Source organism: Python bivittatus, unplaced genomic scaffold, assembly GCF_059951505.1.
Source record: "Python bivittatus isolate LINGU-HERP-01145 unplaced genomic scaffold, Pbiv_v1 ctg000050_np1212, whole genome shotgun sequence".
Classification (NCBI taxonomy): Eukaryota; Metazoa; Chordata; class Lepidosauria; order Squamata; family Pythonidae; genus Python; species Python bivittatus.
Genome location: NW_028277033.1, coordinates 1,837,851 through 1,845,644, shown reverse-complemented (window position 1 = coordinate 1,845,644; position 7,794 = coordinate 1,837,851).

The window sequence follows — 7,794 nt, the reverse complement described above, 5'->3', positions numbered from 1 at the left end:
AACAATGCATAGTTAAATCAATCCAATTTCTGTTCAGTTTCTCAAGGATATTATAATACACAAGTTTTTCAAACAGGACATGTCTGAAGGACAGAAACTCTCATTTTAAAAGTTTGCCAAACATGTATCATATATGTATCATATTCTAGAGTAGAAGCTTTCTGTGGGTCAAAGAAAAGAGCTTTTGCAGGTAAGAGCTTACATATAAATGGTTTATGTACATTAAAAAAGCAGGGAAAATTTAATTCAAAATGGCATTTTTTTAGAATTCTGATAGGATGGAAGAGGGGTAGAACATTCTCCCCTTTGTGCTGTTCACACCTGGGTATTAACACTCTGCTCTGTGCACCAGTATCTTTAATGTCCTGTTTTTTTCTATTTCTTTTCTTCTACTACAGGCTGATCAAATGATATGAGTGCGATTGCTGTATATAGGTCAATACATGTCAATGACCTAAAGGAAGGAATTGAGTGGCCAGGGCAGGGGGGGCATTGGGGAGGTGAGAACATTAGACACCTGCTGTTTTATGTCATTAACTATATGTTTGACAAGAAGGAGGTGTTTGTAATGTGAATCCTCCCCCACCCCAAAGTCTTTAATTAAAAAACAAACAAACAATGAAGGGCTCTGAATTTAAGATATGATCCAATTACATAAACAATGATTTAAGAGATTCACTCTTAAAGCCAGAGGGATCTACTTCTTCCAGGCTGCTTTGAAAGAATAACTAGCCATTTTTCCCCAACCCCTAAGCAACCTCTGGACTCAGGACATGATGCTGACATGACAGAGAGATTGTAGGATGAGAGCTGAGTCAGCCTATGGTGGCAAAAAATCAGAAGTCAGCCAGCACCTTTTTCAATTTGCAGATGTTTTTCAAAGGCAGAAGCTTTCGTGAGCTGCAGGTTCTTTAATCAGACGCATGGAGTGGCGATGCATCTCTGTATGCACCTACGTCAGTCCAGATACCTTATAATGGAGAGGGAGATTTGGGTTTTCCTGATGATGAAGGACAACGATGATGGCTTGGAACAGAGCACCTAGAGCAGTGTTGTCCAAACTTGGCCACTTTAAGATGAGTGGACTTCAACTCCCAGAATTCCCCAGCCAGCCATGCTGGCTGGGGAATTCTGGGAGTTGAAGTCCACTCATCTTAAAGTGGCCAAGTTTGGACAACACCGACCTAGAGACATCCCAAAATTGTTACCAAATTGCTGTTTTAAATGCGGCAGGAGGGGAGGTTATTGTTTTTTGTGGATTGTTGTGAGCCACCTAGAGTTGTCATATGAGATAGGTGACCCTATGAGTCCTGCAAATAAATAAATAGAGTAAATAAAGATTGCTTTGGGCATGTGCACTCAGTAAGATGCACGGTTAGTTCTTCTGAGATGAAAGCAGTTGGAAGTAAACACTGTATGCATCATCTGCTTTTCGTACTGCAGCCATGCTAACATGGTGGAATATCGTCCATACTGGAGGAATATCCAATTTGAGGAAGGGTTCTCAGTGACTGCCTTCCCCCTTTCTGCTGAAATAGTCCTCTTGCTAGGCCACTTGCAGATAAAATGACTCACACCCACTCTATTGGGATTTCAGGGGTACAGCGGATTTTAATGAGATCTCTGTAGCATCTGCTTGTTCTCTCCTAGAGGGCTGCATTTCAGGATGAGCCCAAGTGTGGACAGAATAATTGCTAGTGTGAGATCAAACACATCTGCTCAACTCTGGCTTTTCTTAACTAATTAGGGCAGCCACAAAGGTCAAGTCTTTGCCCAAAGATGCAGAAAAGAGAGAAGAGCATCTGGGTGCAGACCTAACGGCATCCAAATTTAACCTTTGAAACTCTCATCTTCAAAGACTGCCTTGTACTTCCTTACCAACTTCCTCTTTACCATTTTGGAGCAAGTTATTTGCTTGCTTACATCTTGGCTGCAGAAGCTCTTGGATTAAACCTAGTTTAGGCTCACTTCAATCCACTTTCAGGCTGAGGTTTGGGACTGAGACAGTTTTGGTTCATCTGGTAGATGAGTTGGACATGGCACTCTGCAAAAGGATAAATATTTGTATGTCACTTATTCTGTAAGGCGCTTATTCTGAACCCCTTATAATGAGCACAGTAAAGCATGTAACAACAACAACAAGAATACTCATAAAACCAAAGCAAAGGACTTAAAACTGATAAGTACTACTAATTAAAACTATTCATAAAACTGTTGCCTCCATCAGGCAGATCTGAATAGCCTCCTGAAGAGCACTGTTTTCAACATGTTGTATAATGCCGTCAGGATCAGGGCACATCTGACCTCCTCAGTGGGCAATTAGTTCCAGAGACAAGGGTCTACAAGGCCAGGGGGACTTGGAGCATCCTTTGTCTGCTAGCTTGTGCGGGGCAGGCAGATTCCATTTGAAGACAGTAGTCCAAGAGGCAGCTAGGGCCAACCCTAGCTCCAAAGTGGTAAATAGAGTTGAGAAAAGAGACCATCCTTAAATTGTCCAGGAGGTGCAGTTCTACCCCTGCTTCATAAGGAAAGAACTCAGATGATACCTTTGTTTTCTCTGCTAGACCGAGTTTCATCAATGCTTCTCTTTTATCTACTGTAACTTTCAATGTATCATACGCTTGGGTTTAGTTGTTGCCCATTGCTTTGAGTTTTGCCTAGGCACCAGGAGAGTAAGAGAGAAATCTTTGTATAAACAAAGGCAATAGGATGTGTCCAAATGCCAAATGGACATCAAAGCAAAGGCCACCTGGAGGAGAACTGCAGATGGATTGCCCAAGATACAGAGAGAGAAAAATGCCATCTTAAGCCCTCAGAAAAGTCTGACCTTGGAATGCATGGATGTTTCCACTGCCCTCCACACTGCAAATGAGCAGGACTGGCTGGAAAAACTTGTTGCTCAATCATTATATTCAAAATGTGCTGTGGATTGGTTTGAGAGGATGCTCCCTATGGGTTCTGTGTCACATTAGGAGGAGTCTCAGAAAATAGTACAGGTTGAGATCTTGCCCTCCCTTCTTCCCCACCTTTAGGTCTGCCCCAACATCATTAAATAGTATCTGTACTCTTACTCCACTTCACTGGTTGGCAGGGGAATGTGCACCATTCCTATCAGTAGCCCCATGCAAAACTAACATCATGTTTTGTCCTGAAGGGCTGACATGTCCTGAGGACAGCAAGAAATCCAGGTCAGCCACTTATTCTCAGTGTGGCACCATCACTAGTTTTAGAGTGTGTCATACCTCCATGATATTCATGATCTCAAACCTATTGTGTTACTTTTTAATATATTATATTATATAGAATGTTAAACAATATATGGTCAGTGGGAGACAGAGAGAGAGGGACCGTTAAACTCTGGGAATCAAGACCCTCTTCTAAACCTTCATTTTCTGACTTCATACCAAGAATCAACTATTTATCAGTAGATGAACTGCAAAGAGCCTCTTTTATGACCACACAGAGAAAGACAGCAGAGAAAGACAGAATTATTTTGAAGATGCCCTCCCTGTTTTTAACGTTTTTCCTTCTCTTTGACCAACTTCAGCCACTTACTTCTCTACCTGGCTTGGAAAAGCAAGAGAAAAAGAGGTTTGGGGCCAGTACGAAAGAGGTCAGCATGAGCATATGCCCACTCCCCACACTAAAGTCCTTCTTTGCAGTTGGAGTAGGTGGGATTTCAGCCCAATAGATTTTCCTTTGTAAGTAACACAATTCAGTGGGACAGTCAACCCAAAAGAATTGTCTAAATGCATTTGATTTGCAAGGGCCTTATGGGAAATTCTTGTATGGCCCAAAGGGCTGCAGTGGGCATATATTAGAGCCAATGCTTTAAAGCGGTATAGGCCAAGCCATGTATTAGGAGCCACGGGTTCAGGCCAGGAATCTTACAGAGATTGCACAGTTTCTGTACTTCCCGAATGACCCCAGTTTACTGGCTAGAGGAGCGAATGGCAGAGCACTGAAGCTGTTCCATTGATGTTGCATGTCAGAACCAACAATCAATGTGGCCCACCAACATTCCTGCGAGCAACTTATTTCTGGAGAATGACAACAACACAGCAAACTTTTATTATGGCCTTTAGGTCAAAAAACACAACATAGAAACACATATACCCACAATTACAGATATGCGTAAAAAGTAGGCCTAAAACACAATAAATAGCATATCACTAATAATAATCTAATACAAATAGCACAAATAACAGTGGCGATGACCAAGATTAGCACTAATCTTCAGTTGCAGGTGGGACAAATAGAACAAGGAAAGGCACAGAATCGGGCAGCCTGAGAAGATACGACAAAGTCCCAGTTGGAAAGAAGAAGCAAGTAAGCCTTGTGCTCTCTGCCAGGGTATTCCTTGAAAAGGGGCTCGGTGAATGCTATCCAAGATTCCCCGTATCAGGGGAGCATTTGGCTCGGGGACTTCACGGAGCCATCCCCATACAGTATTCTGGTTCCTCTTCCAATTGTACAAATATTTGCCTGAAGGACACCATCAAGCTATTCAGCTCTGCCGCCATCAAGACTCCTTTTGCTGCAGCAACTTGCAATGCTTCTGGCTAATGGAGGTGGGCTTTGCCAAGACTCAGATTAGGACGCTTGCCATTTCATAATAGAAAGTGATGCTAAAATGGGGCTATAGGACAGTTGGAAACTACTGTAGATATGGTGGTGCTCCTTGTGATCAAATCTGTCACTTATTCTGGATCTCCTAGAAATTCCATCCATTTGTCAAGTCCCATCACAGGTAGAGTGCATGATAGCAGTAATTATAATTTACATTTGCTTTAAAGAAGAATCCTCCCCCCTCCCCCGAAATAATTAATATCTTCCTTTAGGATATTTCAGTGCAAAAGTATTTTTATTTATTTATTTATTTAAAAGATTTGTATAGCCACCCATCTTACATAACATAAACCTGGGGGGCTCCCAAGCAAGTTTATACATCTACCCTTAAGCAGAAAACTTCTCTTTTTTTCAGATTTACAGAATGGCAAGCAACATGAATTGACAGGAACGAAATCAAGCTGCTTGTACAATATGTGAGAAGCAAGAAGATCTCTTCAAGTCAAAGTAAGCTATTTGCTCTGGAGAGCTCATAAAGGATGAATTCTAAAAACAAAGCAGGGCAGTCAGTTCTGGGTTTTAAACTAATTACAGAGCCTTCCCTAAAAAATGATGTGCAATTGTAAGCAAATTAATTTTGCCTAACAAACAGTCCTGAGTCTTTCAATTTATATCATGTTTCTCAACCTTGGCAACTTTCAGATGTGTGGACTTCAACTCCCAGAATTCCCCAGCTGGTCCACACATCTGAAAGTTGCCAAGGTTGAGAAACACTGGTTTATATTGTTTCTTTATACTTAGGAGGCTTACAACATTGCTGTTCAGCTGCCTAAAACCACATACCAGTTGAGACAACCTCAAGCTATAATAATCAGCATATTAAAGCTAGCTGTAGAATAGGTATGCCTAACCTATTTTTAAATTAGCTTGGTGCCAGAGTAGGCAAACTTCTCATTATTCCCAGATGAGCAACCTCCAAAATGTGACTACTGATCCTGTTGGCCAGGGCTTATGGGACCAATAGTGTAAAACCTCTGGAGGGCATCAGGTTGCATATCCTGCAACAGAACATAGGAAAGGCAACGTGACCAGACACACCAGCTCTGCTTTCTGTGGGATGCTGTATTTTTCTGGGGAAAAAAATCCTAATTTAAGACAACCCCCCCCCCCCAAAGAAATGCAGACAAACATTCAGAGCAGTACCCAGTTGACCCACCTTACCAATCTGGGGTGGCCAACTCCCACTGAAACTAACCTTGGCAAATTCTACCCTGAAAATGGGCGCATGTGGCAAATTTGTATGCCTGTCTGCCAAAAGTCCACTGTAGAAAAAGGCAGGACTAAGGAAAGGAAAGGAAAGGAAAGGAAAGGAAAGGAAAGGAAAGGAAAGGAAAGGAAAGGAAAGGAAAGGAAAGGAAAGGAAAGGGAGGGAGGGGGAGGGCGGGAGGAAGGAAGGAAGGAAGGAAGGAAGGAAGGAAGGAAGGAAGGAAGGAAGGAAGGAAGGAAGGAAGGAAGGAAGGAAGGAAGGAAGGAAGAGTATGAATAATTCCATTTATAAAATTAACTCGTTCCTGTCTCTGCATGGCTAACAATTTATTTTTCTTACCTAGAGATCTCTCTCCATGCAGAAACACACCCGTGCACAAGCACTTCCAAACTGTTCCCTCTCCTTCCAACAGAAGCAGAAAAAAAGAAGGGAAAAGGGAAAAAAACACTGGATCGATATGCAAGGAGTGGAAGAAGTAGCTGCACAGGAAGGAAACTGGTACTGCAAAAAGGGTCACATTCAGTTCCTCCCTTCAGGGGCATCCTGGCGTTTCATTATGACTAAACCCCCACCCCCCTCCGCCCCACCAATCTTGTCCATTTCTTTGTTTTCAACCTCATCTTCCAGTCTCCTTAGCAACTGTAACAACTCCCCCTCCAGTGATCTCTTTGGTAATTCTTCCAACTCCGGTAGGGCCAACCCAGGTTATTTTGCTGTGGAAGGGAGAACTCACCTGGGCAGCCTTCCAGCCCAGCAGGAGTTCTTGCTGTCTCAGGTGACTTGCCCTGTTGCACAGCAGAGCCGGTAGAGGATCTAGGCAAACAGGCCACGGTGCTCTTCTGAATTCGGGTGACCCCGAGAAAGCGCACTCCCCTGTCTGCATTTAGGTGCTTTTGTGGAGAACGACATTGGCCGTTTTGAATGTCATCCTGGAATCCTTTTGGTTGGAAATGGCTAAGCACTTTTTTTTATGATTATATGGGAACGGTTGCAGTTCAGGGTTAGGGCAGAATGTTTTCATGCAGAAGGTCCATCTCAGCTTCCAGGAAACTGGAAGGAGCCCTCTGTGACATCCTGGAGGATCATTGCCAGTTGGTGGGGAGATACTGGCACAGGATTTCTTCTCCTTATAGTCTCCTAAGAAATCAAACCCTGGAATGAGAAGACGAGGAGCCCACATTCCTCCTCCTCATTCACTTCCAGGTCTGACCACAGTCTCTGGGGTCATACCCCAAACTTTCGAGCCGGTTTAAGGAAACACAATGGCTGAGTTCACTTAACAAGCAATTCTCCAAGAAGTCAAGCCTGTGCCGGCTGAAATGATGGCTTGGTTTCACCCCACCTGCCTAGGCAAGGATTAGGTTCCCATAACAAACTACCCAGACCCTTTAAGATTAGATTAGCATGTTTGGGGAACCCAGTCGGCGAATGGCATTTTTATATTCTCCCTCCTTCATAAAGATGGGATTAATCTTTGTTCTGACGAAAGCTGAGCCAGCAGGACAATTATGCTACCCCCCCTCCCCATGTTTGGCATTATCTCATAGGATAGAAACCAAGGGGAGGGAGGGGGGACTCCGTCAAACTGAGGGAGGAAGCCTCACCCCGTTCCAACAGTAGCACCAGCTGCAATCCACACGCCACTCAATTAGCTGGCCTGTGGTTGTTGTTTTTTCTTTTGATTTTTGTGTGAATTCAAGAATAGGCCATGGATCTCCCGGCAACTGATGAATGAGGCCTTTTATGAGAAAAACTGCCTCGCAGTGGAGCTGCTGACAGATGCTCTGGGTTCTTTCCATTAATTAAGTGACAGGGGAAGAGAGCCCTCTTGTCCCCTGGCCTCCAGTCCCCCAGTCCCCATTCTCCTGAGTATTCAGGGCCGGACTTGCTCTTGTGCTGCACCAGCCATCCTTTAATCTTGGCCACCCAAGGAAAAGCAAAGTAATTGCAACCAACCG